At 47.3% G+C, this 20,900-nt stretch overlaps 1 protein-coding gene across 1 annotated transcript in view; it reads right to left on the bottom strand.

Annotated features, from left to right (window-relative positions):
* Window positions 1-20,900, bottom strand: part of ko (Stork-head domain-containing protein knockout) — a 370,856-nt gene that overhangs the window by 20,589 nt on the left and 329,367 nt on the right. The window lies entirely within an intron of this gene.

Below are 20,900 nucleotides of genomic sequence, written 5' to 3'. Positions count from 1 at the left end.
AGCCGTTTTCAAGCATATGAGTGCCATGTATACTACCATTCATTTAGTTCTTACATATAAAAAAAAATTCGGCAGATCCCACGTACTTGGGAGTCGACGTTATGCGAAGCATGCGGAGGCAAGGTGACCGTGTTGCAATTTTTTTTATTGAGTCACACGTCATGAAATGACACTAACTACATGTACAAATGGTGCACGCACCGACATATGTTGAAGAGTTGCATATGTTTATATAACCAGTTGTTTGCATTGTCGCAACAATGCCAACGGGAACATGCGTAGTAGCAAGCTGATATGAAGCGATGATGTTCGCGAAGATGCTGGCCCTGGCCACTGCTACATAAATCAACTTCAGCGCATGGCACCTAACCACAATTGACGTTAACCCGACGTGACGGCTGTATCAGAGGAGTAAATATGTAATGTTTATAAAATTGGGTAGGCAGCACTGCCAACACTATTGACGTTTCACGAAGCTTAGCGTCTATTTGAAAAGTAGTTCCGAGACCTGGCGTAGCTCTGTAGTAAAATGCTTCATTGCCACGCATAACACTTTGGTTCGATTCCAGCTGGAACCCTGGCATTTATTCTATGTTTTCGTTTGGTCGACGCTACCGATGTCGGGTATTGCTTAATGCTCACGCGTTAAAATTGCCCATGTGTGTCATCGTCGTTCCTGGGTTAATCACCTGTGACACATACCCGCATACCAGCGGCACATACCCGCCCGTGGGTATGTGCCACTGCCTGGCGTGAAGTGTTTGGCGACGTACGCGACGGGGTTGCGACATTATTTATGTCTTGACCAGCGCGTCATATTCGTCAAATCATCTTACCCTCCCATGTTAATTTCGGTTCACGCCAAGTTAAGGGGGTGACCACGAGAGCACCCAAACGTAAGCGCATAAATAGACAGACAGACAGACAGACAGACAGACAGACAGACAGACAGACAGACAGACAGACAGACAGACAGACAGACAGACAGACAGACAGACAGACAGACAGACAGACAGACAGATAGACAGATAGATAGATAGATAGATAGATAGATAGATAGATAGATAGATAGATTCAAAGTCATCGAAGTTCACTAAGAAATGCTTCGCATTTAAAACGGCAACATTAACTATAGGACGGCGGCATTTGCATTCCTACAAGTACATGTAGTAGCCTACAAGCATTACGCATGAAGCGCTCATGCGTAATGCATGCGTAACCGTGAAAGAGAAGATGCATTGTTTTCTATTTTTTTATTCTATCCGCTATAGGAACTGATGAAGAACGTCGGTTACAAATACAATGGCTCTTAACTATAGAATAGTCTTTCAGCTGAACTTAAATAAAATAACAAACACTACCTCAAGTTGTGAATAAATTCAAATCGTTATCTATCAGGTCTCATGCAAAGGGGTTGTTGATTTTATGAGATATGCATCACAAGGCTCCCAGCCACATCGGTCAGCAAGTGACTCATGGAGCACAGCCGCAAACGCATTGTTGCTCGGTGGCCATGAAACGCCGTGTTATTCATGTCGCCGGTGTGATGTATACTATGGCTTGCGCACCTGGGAATGGCCGCGTCAGTGAGCTTCGTTTCTGTCCTTGACTGGGCCGCGATAGCTATTGCAATGCGAAAGGTACTGCGGTTATTCCACTGCGCTTCGGTTTTTGTTGTGGAGATAGTTTTTATTAAGTGGCCTTCCATTGAACCATTCCTCGCAGAAATGTTATAGCTCCTGGAATCTCGTATATCAATAATAATCCTGAGCCCACCACGGTGGTTTATGGTGCTCGATTGCTGGTCCTAAGGTCGCGGGATCGAATACCGGCCGCGCGAAATGCTAGAGGTTCACATATTTTGATTTCGGCACACGTTAAAGAAACACGTGTGGTCAAAATTTCTAGAGCCCTTTAGTACGGTGCCCCTAATTTTCATATCGTGGTTTTGGGAGGTAAATCCCTAAAACTAATGTATTAATCACACTCTGGACAGCTATCAAGCACTGACCAGGTTATCTCGCGGCTTCACAATCATAATGCCACTCGTGATGCAGCCAAAGCATTACGGCATTACTTGGGGTACGCACACTTACACACACACGCACGCATGCGAACACCAGCACAAGACGCGCCACGCGAAGAGAGACCGGTTTGACGAAACGCGTCGGCCGCATCAACAGCGCTGCTTCATTTTTGCCGGTTTTCTTGTCAGCCCGCATTTAATGAATTGTTCGCGGGACGCTGTCTTCTCTACGGAGGCGCTCAGTTCACTCCAATGCAAAGGCCTGCCGCTACATTCGGTCGGCCAAGCACCCGCCGCCCGCTTGCTACGGCGGAGTGACACTCGTCGTCGCCGAAGTCATCACGCGTGTAGCAACCGCACGGGTGCCCCGAAGACGGCTGCGTACAGAGCCATGCACGTCTAGACAGCGCCATTGCGGTCGGTAAAATTCGAGTCCCGGAGAACTTTAATGAACACACTGTCGGTACGACTTGACATTTAGTCGCGAAGGCGACGCGAACTAGAACAGATGTTTATTTTTGGATAGTTTAAAACATTCGTCCTATAGGTCGAACAGAAGGAAGGAACAACGTATCCTTGATGCTGAAAGCAATTCCCGTATTCACAATACGGGAATTGCTTTCAGCAAACTTTCACATGGTGGCGCATTTGGATAGTAAGTTTAGCGGGTTTCCGCAAGATGTTAAGCGGTATAAATGTTATCGAGTGATGCTTTGTAATCTCATAGACTAGTGCGCGTAAATGCCACCTTCATTCCATAGCGAATCAGCAGAGTATACGTGGTTTGACTACCATGGTCCCACAAGGTTAGCACAGTCACACGGTACCCCGTACATTGGCTTTTTATGCAAGAAAAGTTTACTTTAGAACGAAAGTTGAGCTATTTGGATCCTTACTTATGACAGTGCTCAAATAAGGCGTATTGCATTCTACGCTGGTCATTTAAACAGGTGACCCTGTAAACGAAAGATGAAGTAAGCGCATACGTGGTGATTATGAAACAGCCGCAAAAATAGGACAAAACAAAAGAGTCATTCCCTAAAGGGAGACATGCTGACGTTTTCTGCCTGTTTTTTTTTTTTTGCGAATGTGACAATAGGTTTGCGCCGACAATTTCTGATGTGGAAACTATACGGAACGCTACTCTCCAGTTCCAAGTGCGCGCTGCACCTAAAAACGTCTATGTAACCCGTTTTCTTGTGCGTCAGACGAAACTCCAGCCATTAAAAAACCCACGTACGGGCACATACCGGCTGACAAATCAGGCGGCGGTCGCACACAGACGTCTTATCTGCGTTTCAGTCAGGCCAGTGCCTCCTATATTTTATAACTGCCAGTCAGGTGCGCACGATCCAGCTGTTCACCACCTTATCCATAGCCCTTTCCTGCTCTCGCCCTTCACCCAGCCTCCGCCTGTGCTTGGATGTCATTGGGAAGATGAATGAATGGATGGATTGATATGGCTGTACCTTTTAGATCGCGCGGTGGCTAACGCCACCAAGCCGCAATACTTAGTGAACCAAAAATCAAAAAGAGAGCCCTTCATGCAGCGCCTCACGACGGGAATAATATAAAGTAATTTTTTGTTCAGCTGTGTACAGATACGTGGGGCGGTGTCTTGCATTCCTCGTTATTACAATGTCTGCAGTCACGCTGGCTCCGTAACTGATTTGGTGTTTTGAGATAGAGCGGCGCTATGCGGACAACCAATTGTAACGCGTCACGGTGACGCCGCTGCATAACTAGCGCTGTGAGGTGGCGGCGGCATTGCTTCTAGCCACAAAGAAGGAGCACGAAGGAACAATTCTGACGGACGTATGATGTTGGAGAGGGACACGCGTCTATCGCGTTTCCATGGAAAAGCGCTCGGAAGCACGTGTGATGCAAGCAGCCCCACCTAAAGTTATTTCTAGACCACTCTCTCAACTAAGGCCGACCGGCGGCTCCCGTTGAAGAGCGCGCGTTTGCACTGGCATTGGATGAAATAAATGAGGCGTTGGTCAGGCGCAGCGTTCCGAGCACGGAAGAACGCGCATTCGTTTGTGCACACCACCGAGAAGGTTCCACTGTCCACGCTTAAACAGAACGCTATAGAAACGCGAGCGATGCCTATCTTGCGGGTGACAGATCGCCTGCGCCCGACGTCCACCGCGCTAATGCTTGGCGGCGGGCAACTTCGGTGGCCACACTCGGCTACAAGCATTTTGCGGTGTGCGCCGAGCGTAACGCTTCTTTGTACACTAGAGCGCACATAAGAGATGAGGGAGCCGGCACGTACACGCAAGGGGAAAACAAGATCGTAAACTTTACAGCTATAGCGAGTTCTACACTGTCGTCGTGAAGACGCACAGAACGCGCTCCGAGGAAAAGAGAAAAGAAACAGTAACGGTGCACTGAGCTTCAGGGCCAACATGCCGTACGCGAAGCGTTGGAGAAGAGTATTTCTCGACAACAGCGGGGGAGCACCAATGTTGTGGCCCCTTTAGCGTGCCTGGTTTATCCAGATGCACGCGATGCCTCTCTTCTGTCGTTTCATTTTTCATTCTCTCTCCTCTTGTCTCCCTATCCGTTTGCCAGGCTGTAGAGACATTGTCCATTTCCACTGTACGCAGCCTCATTAAATGTATTCAGAGCACTAAGATTTGCATCTTTTATTTAGCCAGAATGTGAGGGTGTAAGCAAGCAACTGACTATGTTTTTTTTTTTAGATTCATCTTTTGCATCATTCGATCGATAGTTTGTCCACGGTTTCAAACTTGACTATTTCGAACGATCTGGCCCACGTTCACTTACAGCGTAAAACAAAAAAACAAGGAAACAAACGAAATACTGCACTGCGATCTTTCTTCAGTATATAGTTCAGTTCTTTCCTGTTGTAAGCAAATATATGCATTCGTGTCGCCTCAGCTAACTGGACGGTCCTACTAACACAGAACGCTTACGTGACCGTGCGTCACCTATCAGCCTCAGTAAGATCGCCCCGCCAACACGCATGATTCAAGATTTAAAAAGAGGATATAGTGATTAGATCAGGTGCCCACGCATGCACGCACGTGCGCAGTCACAAACGGACAAGCGCGCGCACTATACGCACATGACATACCCAATCCCCAGGTAGGGAATGAAGTATGAGCAGCGCAGTAAACGGTTCCCGTTTGTTCATCGCCATCTGTGGCCTCGCAATAACGTCGTATATCAACGTCATAACGGGTCCTTTATAATGGTCGATATATCGAGGCAGCGCCCTCATTGCTTTCGTCTTCCTCGTCACTAAATCCGGTCGCCTCTCCGTTTTCCTTGTCGGGCACCCCGCCAACGTACGAGCGCCCGGCTTTCTACGTCCCTCTTTGCTCTCCATTCAGTACGGCGACTCTGGCTCCGCGAATGTCCTTGGTGGACTCCGTGACTTGAGTGACGATCATCGTACGCAGGTCGGCTTCTGTGGCATGCTTTTCGCCTCTCATGGACAGGCTCCTCGCTTTCTATGACAAAAATTCACCGTTGCTCTGAGCTGGGTGGCCGGCTGCGCTGGAAACCTCTCTGGTCTCCGCGCAATTTACGATGAAGGAACCTCGACGTTGCTTGCCATTCCTCTAAACTAGATGAATGGCAACAGTGTATTTTGATGCCAAATCCACTGAGATGAAAAAAAAAACGCGTTTAAAAAAATGTGGGTAGGTACATAGCGGACGTCTTCTTTTAGAGGTGTGGCTATACAGTGGGCGCCTTATGAGGGTATGAGGACGAGGTATTAACCAGCATCATGGTTCCAACAAATTACAGTTAGAAAAAAAAAGGAAAGAGAAGACGGGCGAGAATTTCATTGATCCATCAGTTCCGTCTTGTATAACGACACGTTCATACTTGAGTTTACCATGTCGCATCCTACGTCTGACATGGTAAAAAGCAAGACAGAAGCAGAAAGAGAGAGAGATTAAACAAAAACAACATTCCTTCCAAGAAAAAAAAAACAAGCAAAAGTGAAAGGTAACACTATACAGCAACTGGCCACTGATGTACTGACGTTCGCCATGCACTCAAATGAAGGCGGTATAGTACGCGAAATCGCGCGTTCCCAGGTGTCCGCATGGGCGGGACGGCGTTTACAGCGGCGGCAATCGGAGATACCGTGGCGCGTAATGTAAGGTTCGCTTCAGCTAATTTGCTTCGGTAAGGTTCACTTCGGCACTCGGCCCAGCCCCGTAACTCGAGAAGTGACGCGTGGAAACTATATATATATATATATAGCAAGAGACAAGTAATAATTAGAACTGCGCTTCTTTCACACGGTACTCGTCATGCACGAGATTTCACGCAAACCTGTTCGAGGTGAGCCGGAGGAAACATTTTCGTCTGCAGTTTAAAAAGAGACCACGGGAAAGAGAAAGACAACGAGACCGTCTTAAAATATTCTTTACCAGGTGTTGCTTCCCTCGCCGACTTGTTCTGCTTTGTTCGCCCGATAGAAATGGGCAGGGCCACACTTCATTCGCAACCCTGCCCGTAGGTGTCATCGTGCATCCACGCACATGTACGAGCCGACAAATCCGGAGATTAGGAGACTAACGTTAGCGCGCTGAAACTGCAGCTGTATATAGACTATGTTCTGTAAGGCATCTGGGCGCAACCATTTTGGGCTGTTAAGTCGACGTTTCCTTGTCTTTGTATATTGCGACATGGATTAATAAGGCCATGAAACGTCGTAGGCACCAACCCAACCATTTTCGCGCGTATGCGTGTACTGTAACACTGTTTGTGTAGTTGTTAAAGACGCGAAACAGAAAGGTTAACAGCCCAGCATGGTGGCACTGAAACCCCTCCTAAAATAGTCTATATGTTGTAATGTTTCTTCAGCACCAATTTTAATTATTAACTAATTGTCCCTCGTACTGACTACCGATAACGGCAGTGTGGTTGTGAAATATGTTCATTGAAAAAAAAATAATAGCAAAATAAAACGCGGTTAATCCGCACGATTTTTTTTATTATTTATGTGCAACTGATCGGCGGCCCATATCGTTCTCTAACAATCAAGCTTAGTGTGAAATCTTCCTTGAGAATACGGGCCCCGGCACCCTGCAGCGCTGCTTCGAACACTCAAACCATCGAACTCGACCCAGTTTAAGCCGCACCCACAAGTCAAAGTGATAGCGTCCAGGATATCAAAATTAGCAGCGGCCTGCGCAACTCCAGCTCGCTCCATAAGCGAGCCCTCTTCCGCGGATATGTTTCCTTCCCGCACTCTTCAAAGACTATCTAAGTGGTTCTGACGTCGGCGTCCCTGTCTGCTGCAGGTAGATGATGGTGCAGGCGTGTCTCAACTCACCCGAAACCACCACCCCTGTCACCTTCGGAAGCCCCGTTGCCTGACCCAGCGCAATGTATATACGCGCGACCAATACGCTAGTTCCCACGAGTGTCAGGAACTACTCTCGAAGGCAACAAGAAAGAGGGAAAGCTTGTTGTTGTGTTTCTGCTTCCCTTAGCGAACGCTTCAGCCCTCTGACCTGAGGCGCGCTTTGTTTCGGTTGGCTCACTGGGCAGAAATAGAACGCGTGCAACTCCGCCCACCCCTTTCCCACCCGAACTGATTTCCATGCGGGCGGCTTCGTTTGCGCGCGAATCAAGCCAATCTTGGAGAGGGCACATACACGTCCCTCCTCGTGAAGCTTGATGGCGTGGGAACGACGCTTGCTCGCTTTTTTTTCTCATTCGTTCTTCATCTAGGGTGTGCGTTTCACTGTGCACTGTATAGTGGCATACAACGGCGGCACTGCAGCATCGCCACTCTCTCGAATTGCTCTGTTACGCGGGCATAGGACTGGAGGTTTTTGGTTCACTCAATGCGGCATTTGAGGCTGTGCTTCAGAATGTCTCAATAATAGTAATATGTTGGGTTTTACACCCCGAAACCACAATATGATTGAGAGACGCCGTAGTGGACGACTGCGGAAAAATTTTGACCAGCTGGTGTTCTTTAACGTGCATTCGCACTAAGCGACTCTATCGCCTCTATTGAAACACGACCGCCGCTGCTTAGCTCGAACCCGCGACCTTCGGGTCAGCAGCCGAGCAGCCTAGTCCCTGATCCACCGAGGCGGATTTCAGATTGTCTCGTGTCCGCGCAAATTTCCGTGTGCGTGCGCCAGCATCGCGCGTTGTGTGATGGGAACTCCTCGAATGAAACAGAAACGAAAGGCTGCTCACGCTCGATGGGCGTTGAGCTTTCGATTGAACTGCGCGATCAGGCGGGGTGCGACGCATACGCGTGCGTTTTGCTTTCGCAGAGACTGGCTCCGCACGCGCGCATCAAATAAGAGCGTGCACCCCGGCAAACGACTGAAGCAAAGGCGCCCAGTAAATATGTATACCGTTACAGCCAAGGGTCGACGTACAGTATGGATCTTTCGTGGAGGAAGAAAGCTGGCCATGTTTATTGATGAGGTCGCGTCACAACTTCCGCTACCACGCTCGTCCAGCTTATACGATGGCGAAGCATAGGAAGAGTTCGCGCATGCGCACACACCGTGGAGGCATATGTTACAGTGGTGTTTCCGTTTGTGTTCCGGCACTGGTGTTTTTTCTTACTACGAGTTTTTAAACGGCATATCAAACCATCTTGCTAGGAAGCGCAGCCACTATAACACAGAACACACAACACAAGCGCTTAACTTCATTTAAACGTTTATTGCAAACGTCAGAGTTTATAAAGGGGGTGAAAAGAGAAAAAAAGAATAATAAAATGTAGACATTTCTATATTTTTTTTTCTCTTTTTACTCGCTTTATAAACTCTGACGTTTGCAATAAACGTTTAGTTGAAGTTAAGCGCTTGTGTTGTCTACATTTTATTATTCTTTTTTTTCTCTTTTTTTTTCTCTTTTCACCCCCTTTATAAACTCTGACGTTTGCAATAAACGTTTAGTTGAAGTTAAGCGCTGGTGTTGTGTGTTCAGTGTTATAGTGGGTGCGCTTCCTAGCAAGATGGATCCTTACCAACTGGCCCGATACAATTGTTTATTGAGTGGCATATCGAAATCTGGTTAAGCACAATTACCCTCATGGAAGAAAAAAAGTCGCAGATCTCACGTACCTTGGCAATCCATGTTCTGTGAAGCATGCGGAACGAAGGTGACCGCGTTATAATTTTTTTATTCAGTGACACGTCATGAAATGACAATAAATATATTCATAAATTTTGCACGCACAGACATATGTTGAATAGTTCCAGATGTTTATGTAAAGAGTTTTTTGCATTCGCGCTACGATGCCAACAAGAACATGAGTATTAGCAATACGACAAGCGATAAGCTGATATAAAGCGATGATGCCCGCGAGGATGGTAGCCCTAGACACTGCTACATTAATCAACTGGCACCTAACACTGGCACCTAACAACACCCGACGTGACGGCTGTATTATCGGAGCACATATGTAATGTTTATGAAACTGTATAGCCAGCACTGTAACCACAATTGATGTTTCATGAATATTAAGGTCTATTTGAAAAGTAGTTTCGAGACCTGGCGTGGCTCTGGATTAGAATGCTTGATTACCACGCATAATGCTTGAGTTCGATTCCTTTATGGGACCCTGACATTTACTATTTGCATTCGTCGGGTCAACGTTGCTGATGTCAGGTTTTTCTTAACGTTCACGCGTTAAAACTGCCTATGTGTGTTCTCGCTATTCCTGGGTAGACATGAACTGACGAACACTTGTGGCACATACCCGCCCTCGTATATGTGCCGCAGTCTGGCGGGATGTGTTTGACGACGTACGCGACGGGACTGTGACATTATCCACGTATTGACCAGCGCGTCATATTCACCAAACGATATTACCCTTCCATACTAAATTTGGTTCACGCCAAGCTAAGGGGGTGATATCGAGAGCACCCAGACGTAGGCGGCTATATAGATAGATACGCAGATAGACGCCAAAAGTGCTTGCAGTGCGCCAAGAAATGCTTCGCATTTAAAACCTGCACGAGCCTTTCACTTTTCCTTTTTTTTATATAGCGCAATTCTTGGGCTTCGCTCATACTAAGAAAGTGGTAAGTGTACGTTGTCTGCCGCTGCTGCTGAACGAGCTGCCCGAGCAGAGGCTCGCAGGCGCCATAATCCAGAGGTTCAGTGGCCGAACCACCAAGCTAAAGACCGCCGCCAAGAGGACCGTTCTGTTTGAGCCGCCGAACAGAAAGTCATCTCCGCCAAAGAGACCTACGTAGGTGGCTCTGGCGAACCATCTGCATGACATGTCACGAAATTAAAAATGTGAGCAGCTGCGATAAAGTTTCACATCACGAAACATCTTAATCATCGGTGAAACGTTTTTATAATGAAGCAGTGTTCGCTTGCTTTAAGTGTATTTACGTCGCGTAGTTATAAGACGGTCAAAGATCTGGAGAGAGGAGAGAAATCTGTCACTGATTTTTTTGCTGCTATAGATCCTGTTGGATCTATTTTATTTAAAAAAAATGTGCCACGATTGAGCTCATTCAGCGAATTGCAGCAATATTCTGTTTGGTGGTGTATACAGCGCTTAACTGGCCCTTTCTATTACACGTACGGAGAGAGGCAGGCTGAGGCAGCGAAACTGGAATTTTTTTTTTCTAAACTAAAATAATCATTCAAAGACGCGCCTACAATGCGACATATGTATACCCACTTGCACGCATCTGCGTGAAATGCGCCCATTCGTTTTATGAGAGAAGCTGTGAGTCAACCATGTCCTCGCTCTCGTATAGCCTCCACAATTCGAAGATGTTACTCGCGCGTCCAACAACACTCGTGTCATTGATCTCATCGTATGTAGATGGAACGAGAGCAACACGGAAACAAATAGCAACGAAGGTCAAACAACTAGACGCCGAACTTATACGGATCTGATTACGAATCACCGCTGGAGTACATACATATTCGAGAGCATCCCTGTGGATGCTCTTGAACCTTATAATGTTCACCCAAGTTTTCTTTGCGCCGATAAGCAATCGGATTCATATCAAAGCCGATATACCATCTACCCAAGTAGGCAATCCATAGGCGAAACACGAAAAACGAAAAAAAAGTATACACACAGAGGTCACACGACGCGAGCTGCAAACATTCATCATCCTGTATTTGGAACATACATATACGTGTCCACTACTACCCCGAGTATGTAGACGATTGTGCGGACCTATATACAACACTTCCATATTGTGCTCTCGTTGGAAAATTGCTCGCGCTGGCCTTAGCGGTCATCGCATCTGATATGCCGCCTTTACATTCTCAAGTAGAGCACACGCCCCGAGTCGCTGACCATTGCGGTCGCCGCAAACTCCACCGTATGCACCCATACTACAATACGCTCTACACAGAGAGGCACAATAACTGGTCGCGGGAGAATGTGGGCCCACTCGGAATAAAACATATTTGCATGAATTGGTCTAGACGTCGTGGCGATAAGGTGGCTTCGTTTATGTACGCATGCTTTTTTTTTTGTAAACCTCGCTGTGTGTTTTTCTTGTTTACGTTAATTTGCATGGTAGCCCCTGCTTCCCCTCTCAAACTGCCCCTTAACGTATGTGAAAAACGATGACAAGGACCATCACCAAATAAACTGTCTTCCGCGACGACTGCCCGACAATGTAACGCATGTTTACATCGTAAAATAATTGACAGCGCTACGAGTCTGATGCGGACGGAAGACACAGCGCTGAACTCCCAACTAATTTTATTTTTGAAACAGACAAGTGCATGCGTGAAATAGCCAAATCATCTTTATTATATCAAATAACAAGTGCATAAGTCATTTATAAATCACTCTATTATTTGAGGTATGCAGCTATCTATCAGACAAGACACACATGTGCACCTGCGCACAGTTCTGATGACTCACTGATTAGCAAACATGTTCTTTCTTCTTAATAAATACATTTATTTGTAGGTTCAGCGCTGCCTCCTTTTCTTCTGTCTGTATGTGTCTGTATCTAAAGCTGGCTAGGATGTGCAAGGCCGCGAATCCTGGTTCCAGGAGAGAGCGAGGCTGCAAAATCAAGCATCGGAACAAGTACGTTCCATGCATCGAAGGGGTGGTGTATTCTATACCCCTGTCCTGCGGCAAGTGGTACATCGGCCAAACAGGCAGGGTTTTAAATGAGCGGGGTAAAGAGCACGCTCAAGTCTCCTCTACAGTTTCGGGCCATCTCGGCATTCATTGCCGGGACTGCGGTTGCGTCCCCGACTTGCAGCATTGTAAGGTCATTAGGCGTCATCGGGACCAGATGATACGCGAAATTTATGAGGCCGCAGAAAAGAAACGGCTGGGCAATCTATGTGTCAGCAGGCCTTCGATTGCTCTATCACAAAAATAAATGGATTTTCTTCAGAATGTTGGCACACGTGATGTTCATGGCGCGTTATCACGATGATTACTCGGTTGTTAGAATTCTGTTTTCTTTGGTGTGCCATTATTCATCACATACTGCTCAAGTATATATTGCACGGTTCCAGCAAATAAATCTTGTAAGTCAGTGCCATTGTCTGTCTCTTTCTTGTCGCTCGTTATTGGCGCTGTTTTTGTGTGAATAACCCTTCGCGCAGTTATATACGATGAATATCCACAAACTTGCCTAACTCGGAATTCTGCTTTAGCATGTTTACGTGCTTACACTTTCCTCGACCTGCGCTTGTACCATTCTTTCTTCATGGAGCTCAATTCTCTTCTATACCTCACCACTCTCCTTTTGTGTCTTTGTCTCATACTTTTCGATTTGCAACGCTAGTCTCACATGTTCTCGATAATATATATATATATATATATGGTAAATCTGCAGGGCTGTACGATGTTCCATATTCGTAGCCATAAGCCTTCTCGATGAGAGAGCCATCAATACACAGAGCCGCATCCTGTACAGCCTGCGGCTAAGTTGCGACAGCGGTCTTGCGAGATATGCTATACGGTTTACATGTGCACGCTCAGGAGTCATGATCAGCGCTTTGGCCGCGTTGTGACTTTCGTTTAGTTTGTGCTGCTCGCTGCTGCATACAAAGTGAACCGGACTGAAACGCGGTGTGGCGCAAATCGCCGATTGGTGGGCGGCCGTCCTTGGCGGACTTGGTTTCGGGGCTGCACACGCCCCGCCGTAGTCGTTGTACAGCACGTGTGCGCGTTACACGTGCATTGAGCCTCCAAGATTTACGATCCTAGTCGTGCTATAGCGGGCCGCATTCATGAAATGAACATCAGCCGTCCTCACACACTGCCAAGATTTCTCTGCCGACGTTGCATATGGAGCCCAACGGCCCAATAGTTCTGCCACCACATTCCCCAGAGGCCACGAATGGTTCACACTATGGCTAGTCCCCGAGTTTCCTTATATTCACCATTATCTATCTATGTCGACCTAGTGTACGTAGCGCTGCGACGTGCTCGTATTACACGCAGGCATATATTGATGTGCAGGAGATCAGCCCAGCCCGAGGGTACATTGGATCGTCAACGCAGTGCACAAGATTGACGCTCGATTCGAAACTATTTCCCACTACTTCACTCCTCACTGTTGTGGCGTTCTTATGAGAGAGAGAGAAAGCACTTCTCAAAAGTATGACATCGTGTGTCCAGGATACAAGCACGGATAATTCAAGAATTCAGAGATTGCTCTTAATGAGAAGCTCATTACAGATGGCCATACACCCACGATGTCCTCCCCCCCCCCCCCCCCTTTCTGGACGCATGGGGTGGCTGCCGATTTTTCAAAGACCGAAAGAATTGCGACAAATACTATAGTTTGCGTCCCCACTGTCAACGGCGGTTCTAGTGCAAAAAAAAAAAAAAGAAAAGAAAAAAAAGTTGTTCAGGCTCCTTCTTAGAAAGCTTCGTGCATCTTTAGACAGAAAAGCTCCCGGGAATCGAGATTTTAACTCTAACAACTGCGCAATATGATATACAACAACAATTTCCAGGGTTTCACGCGGAAAAACCAGGATATGATTATGAGGCAGGTCACAGTGGTGGACGCCGGGTTAGTTTAGACCACGTGATGTTTTAGCGTGCACGTCAACGCAAGCACACGAGTGTTCGTTGGGTTTCGCTCACATCGAAATGCGACGGCCGAGTGTCGAACCCACGCCTTTCAGCTCAGCAGCGCGACACTGTATGTGCTGAGCTACCACGGCGGGTCGCAGTATGATATATATACATGCGTGGGCTTAAATGTTACACGAACAGTAACTTTAAGAAACACATGAAGGCAACGCGATAGATTTTTTTTCACAGGTTCATATAACGAGTAGATCTTCTCTTTTATGAAGAAGTCTATCGTAAAACTGTTTTGTGGATACCTCCTCTAGTTTAAGTAGACGGCACAAACGGCGAGTTAGCTATTTCGAATATGCTTGCTTTTTCTTTTTTCTTTCACATGTTATTGAAAAAATGGAGGACTCGCCAAATATAGGTTGTGCAGTCATCCGTGTCTCTGTTTCTCGAGATCACTGGAACTTGAAAGAATAAAACCACTGTAGGCTCTCCTCTAATATTACCAAAAAGAAAAAAAAAAGGTGCGAGAAACTTATTTTTTTCTCTTTCATTGGTCGTAAGCGACGGACATCAGCAGAAAACACAGGTCATGTGTTTACACCGTTGCATTCAAGAAGGACCGAGACCTTCAAGCACAACAATCCAGAGTTGCACCACCACGGACACCATAGAGCTAGCGCTGCAACCAACTGACGTCCAGGAACCCCTTTCCACTACAGTGGCGAGGCGCGTTCACTGTATACGAATCAAGGCCCAGCGTCCGCTAAGAAGCTGCACTCGTCTTCGGGCCTGCAAACGTTTGCTGAGCAAGCCACCACGCGTGAGAAGTCTCGTTAAGGAGTGCGGCCGGCGCAGCCCTGTGCACAGGTTAGGCATGGTGCACGCTGTCCTATCGGCTCGACAAATCTCGGAGCTTTTGTTGAATAACCGACGAAAGGGAGAAAGAGATGAAACCCCGCGAGGGCTCGGGCACAAAGGCAGCGGCTGACACGTATAAGTGTGTGCACTAGTTTCCCGCGCAGCTGGCGGAGGCCACAAGAACAAGGGCGTCCAGACGAGTCGCGCGCTTGAGTTTCTACTGATCCGGACGGCGGTATACACTACATCCTCTCGCGTTGAAGACGCCCTCGAAGCTACAGTCTTGCTTCGCCTGGCTTGTAAACACGAGGACGGCCGTGTATGTCGTCGAACCGAAGGTGTATGCGGTGCGACGGAAGCGGCCGTCACCAACTAGCTTGGCATTGCGATGCACGAGCTATGGCTTCAATGAAGCGGCCGAGCGTGACAAGGAAGGTCAGCGAAGCCTCTTTCCGGTGGGATCATTGAGCTTGAACAACAACAAAAAAAGAACAAAAATTGTAGTTTCCATTTGCCAACTCGCAAGTGCGAAGCGACGGCACACGTGACTTCGAACACATCCACCAACTTTAAGACGACACACATTACAGGGAGATTTTGGTACTGCGCAGCCAAGTTGATACACTCAAGTGCGTCAGTAACACCCCTTGCAGCGTTAGTAAGATGAGATGGAATTTATCGTTTGTTCGTACTGAACTCGTCATCGACAAGGCGCAATCGAGGGAAACCTCAATTCAGCTGAGCAATCAGGAATCTGTATTCTAAAAAAAAAATGACTAAGCCATATGCAATTCATAACAAAAAAGGGCATTTCGATGCGGGGCATTCCATAAGCTAAACTGGCTGACCAGTACAAAATAAAACTTATGGACGAAAAGCTTCGTTCTGGGCCCCAGGTTATACTCTAATGTATCTTCTGTTGATCACATACGCGAGGTGTAAGCATTGCATCCTCCTGTACTTACGCGTATAAATATATACCTTCGCCACACCTAGGTCTTCCGCAGCCTTTTCACAATCAGGTTGGTATCGAGTTCATTTGCCATTACCTGCAATTTCGAATATTTACTCAGCTTCTTTTAATTCTTACTGATTTTCAAAGCAAGCGCCATCAGCAATAAAAAAATAAAATAAAAAATTATGCACTGGAAAAGTTAACTTACAGATACGAAATTATCGCCCGGCCAATAGACTGTGCCTGACAACGTATTAGGGTTTCGTTCTGGCAGGCTTGATGCCTCAAGGTGGTATGCGAGGGATTATTGGTCAGCTGCCATCTCGAATAAAGATCACGAACTACGTCATACCACACAGGCAAAAAAGTGTTCTTACACTCTTCGTAATGGCCGCAAGTGGCGATGACTGACGCTCCCACGTTGAAGCGCACATATATACCCAATAAAGTGGGAGGGGGAGATGACCACCACCGCAGCTCAGTGGTAGAGCATCGGATGCTTTATTCGAAGGTCGCTGATACGGATCCTGCCGGCGGCAAGTTATCTTTTCGTCTACTCTTCTTTCTTCCCGTTTATTCCGTTTGCATGACAATTGCTTCTAATAACATATTCTTATACTTTCCATGGTTTTATTTTGTGTTAGTTCTCATTATTATTGTCTATCAGCACGAAGTGTCATTCAAAAACAAAAATATCAATTTTCTTTGTTAATGCAGTAATTAATATATTTTGTCGATCTGTCACACGAAAGAGATTACAGGTGGCCAAAGAATGCGCTGCCTAGTCAAAATACGTGGGCATGCGTTGCACTGAACGTGACCTATTGTAATGACTAATGATGAATGTGGGCATGTAGAGCAACAAGCTTGAAGAATGCGCGTAAACACAGTAGCATTACAACTTTGTGTCCGCAGCGTTCATATATTCAGTCGTTGCTTCAAGCCACTGCATGACACCCGAACTGAACCAATTTACTTGGTATAACACTGATGTACGGAATTCAAACACATCTATGCTTTCCTGCATGAATCGGTGTACAGTTGGAAACGTTCCAACTACAGAAGGTCCACAACCTATATGTTCACACTATACTAAGTTGAAGCGTGACAAAACTTAGAATGCGTTAGAGTTTATCGTACAGTTTGTACTGTTTTTCGTTTATTTAGCAAAATAAGAAATTACGAGTATGAATCTCTAGAAAAGTTCTAAAGAAATCTAGGAAACTCTAGGAAAATTTATAGGAATATTTAGGAATCTCTGGAAGGAATCTCTAGGAATTTCTAGGAAATGCGATCGTCCTGTCTATTTCGTTCTTGTGTCTCGTAATTTTTTTGCGCGGTTAAAATTTTCCTAAATGTCTTACCAACTAGCTCCCCATCATACGCTTCACGAATCTCTGCCGCCCCCACATTTCTACCCTCAGGGGAAGAAAAACCATTTGTGCGTCACTATAAAAGAGCAACGTACAGTATCCAATTGGCAGTTTTCGATAGACCGCAGGGGACTGTTTGTGGGAACCGATAGCACCTAACAATCGATAGAGACTGCGGACCACTTCATTTTCAGACGATGGTCTGCGAGCTGAGCGAACGACAAAGTGAGGTCGCCATCAGAATGGAGGGCGTCGCAGCCTTAACGAGCCCAAGGTGAGACTGGAATCAACCACGCGCCATTGGTTGTGCTTATCGCGCGCGGTGATCGAAGTGAACGGAATGCGTATAGGGGCCATCCATCGTCGGCCCGTACTACGTGCGTGGACATCACTCTTCATGATGAGCGCCGAGGTCCATGCGCTCGAATTAAATTGCCGACGAGAAGCTGCGTTGTGTACGCGGCTTTGCCGACCGCCCGTATGCACCGAGGTCCAACGAACACTCATCCTCGCTTCGTATATGACGTGAGGAGAGAGAGGGAGAGAGAGGGTCAAGGTATGACCAACCAGTGGAGATGTGTCATTTCCGTGTATGTAGGCTGTAGACATCGCGCCTGGCGCTCTGTTGGCGAAGGACGAGTTTTCACCTTAGCTAAACTATAAGGCATGCGAGCAAATGTACGGCGCCATAATGCGAGAAGAAACGTCTACAAAGTTATAAACGCACCTAATTGATGTCTTGCATGTTTAACACCAAGTATCCAATTTAATCTGCACAGGAGCCGAAATATTACTGGCGCAAGGACCAAAATCTGGCCAAACATCGAGCGCTGCAGCAAAAAGATGAACATGAATTTTTCTTGACATGGCACAGCACTAACTGTAAGATGAGACGGCTGTAAAGTGGCCTAAAAGAACCCGCCGTGAAAAGCGTAACATACTTGTACGATAAAAGTGTGGTGTCGGTTGATGTATGTTATTCACAATGAAGAATGGGCTATATGCATGGTTTATGTAATAAAACTTGCCAATTGCTGTGTGCGCAACGGCCTCACTAAGCTTTTGCGCCCAAGAACGCTAGTGGCGTGTGCTTGCTAAAGGTGATCTCACAACATCGCTCTCCCAAGGTAGGCCATCTTACGAGCGTCTTGGGCCAATAATCTGAAATGTAAGTCTATTTTAAGAAGCTCAAAACACACGCGCTGCTGAAAAGTGGTTCTGCGCCGAGGTAAGTTGCTGGATGTACTGGGATATGCTGGGTACTACAGGAAAGCGTTTTTTTTTTTCTCATTCTCAGCTTCGCGACACTCCACAAGCACGCGGAGAGCGGTGGGCCTGTCTCCACGTCTTTAGCATATAGGCGGTTCGCTACCGGTCAACAAAAAGTGCGTACTGAACGAGTGCTGTTGGGACCTGAGTCCTGTGGGTCTCGTCGTTGGTAGCTGGCTCCCATCGGACTCGTCCCTTATAGCGAGAAGCAATGCTTATATGGGAAAACAGAGAACAGACGTTTATTTACATTAGAGAGAGGTCAATAAGAAAGTTTAGATATATAGTGGCGTTCTTCGTACATGGCGAGCTCTCCACTCGAAAAAGCACACCGAATGAGCCGTGGGGGCTCATTATAAAGGGTCTGTCCTCCCCAGATCCCTAGATCGGGGACCGCGTACAGAGGGCACCGTCCAATCACGGACCACACATTACCCGCGAGGGTGACGAGCACGCACGGTCCACGCGAACGTTCAAAACTGAAGCGTGGTCACCGCACGGCCATGTGGCACGAACGCGGCTCCCCCCCCGTCAAGGTGTGTCGCTGGGCGAGGGGTCTGAAGTTGATGACTGCATCCATCGAAAGGGCCGCCGTAAACAAGCTTCAAATGGTGCCGAACGATTCGTTCAATTAGCGGGACGATTCCCGGCCGCCGCCGCCGCCGTCATCTTCCAAAGAAGAAGCTGCACCGGTGGTCTCCCGAACTGCTCACGGCGCCGCGGCGGCAGGACGCCGCACCCTCCGGCCAGGTGGGAACAATACATGGCGGACACAGGCCGCCAACCCGTTTGGCGACTCAAAAGGAACATCAAAAGGAACGCCGATCCATTGTCAGACCTGGCGCCGGTCCTAACAGCCTCTCCGCCGGGGAAAGAAGATCCCGAGGTGCAGTGGCCAGCAGGTACTGTGCAGCGGGATCTGTATTGCAGCTTGTCGGCTCTTCCTCTATTACTTTTGTCCCGAACACTGGATCCGATGATCATCGACCAAGAGGGCGTTGCTCGCAGGGATGAGGTGAACCCCTCCACCATATTCTCCGCCCACCACAAACGAGGAACTGCGGAAACTGCGCCGAAAGCACACCCACACACAAGCAAGCACACGGCAATTCTCTACTCAGAATCACCAGACTCAGATTCACCTGTGGAAGTCATTTCCTTCTACCTCAACTTTATTCCTGTGGCCCCCGCCGAGTCGCAACACCACATCAGCCACTTTTGAAGACATTAAACAAAACACTTGACACATGATTGGATAAATACAGAAAACTAGTGGGCCTCAAATCGAGGATAGAAAGCAGAAAATCGTTTTGAAGCCCTCGGGGTACTAGGGACAACGACTCAGACCATCTGCGTTGCTGTTGAGTTTACCCTTCTTGTAATGGATATCAAAGGTGTATTGTTGAAGAGCTAAGCTCCAGCGCAAAAGACGGCCGTTTTTCGATGACATGGACTGTAGCCATGTGAGGGGACAGTGGTCAGTCTCTATTGTGAACCTAGAACCGGCGATGTAACAAGCTAGCTTCTGCACAGCCCAAACAACGCAGGCACATTCCTTTTCTGAGGCACTGTATGCTTCCTCACGAACAGAAAGCTTTCTACTGGCATACAGCACAGGGTGTTCCTGGTCGTTCTCTCCCCTCTGACAAAGCACGACACCCATACCCCGGTCGCTGGCGTCACACTGAAGAATGAACGGCTTAGAGTAGTCAGGCGCGCTCAACACTGGCTGACTTTTTAGTGCCTTCTTTAGCGTAGAAAATGCATGTTCCTTGGCCCCATCTCATTTTACGGTCTGGGGTTCAGTCTTTCTAAGAGCGTCTGTCAAGGAACTTGCAATGTCAGAGTAACGCGGGATATACCTTTGATAATAACCGGCCAATCCAAGAAACGACCGAATGTCTTTCTTGGTTCGTGGTTGGGGAAAGTTGTCTATTGCGGCCAGCTTTACTTCTGACGGCCGGCGGTAGCCTTGGCCTATTACATGCCCTAGATAAGCTACCTCAGCGCGCCCCAATTGGCATTTCGCAACCTTCACTGTTAAGCCGGCCTCACGCAGACGACATAGCACAGCTCGCAAGTGTTTCATGTGGTCTATCCAGGAAGAAGAAAAAATAGCAATATCATCTAGGTACGGGAGGGCAAAGTCCTCCATACCCTGTAACACTTTGTCCATTAGGCCAGAAAAGCAATAAGGGGCATTCTTTAATCCAAAACTAAGGACCTTCGGCCGAAATGTTCCCATCGGGGAAATAAACGCCGCAAGCCTACTAGCCCTTTCAGTTAGAGGCACCTGCCAGTATCCCCTGACTAAATCCAAAGTCGAGATGAAATTGGCACTGCTGACTTGCTCAAGTCTTTCCTCAATATGCGGAATTGGATAAGTTTGGTCCTTTGTAA

Source organism: Rhipicephalus microplus, chromosome X (genome assembly GCF_043290135.1).
Source record: "Rhipicephalus microplus isolate Deutch F79 chromosome X, USDA_Rmic, whole genome shotgun sequence".
Taxonomy (NCBI): domain Eukaryota; kingdom Metazoa; phylum Arthropoda; class Arachnida; order Ixodida; family Ixodidae; genus Rhipicephalus; species Rhipicephalus microplus.
Note: the sequence above shows the minus strand (reverse complement) of the source record. Positions and strands in the feature narration are given on the sequence as shown.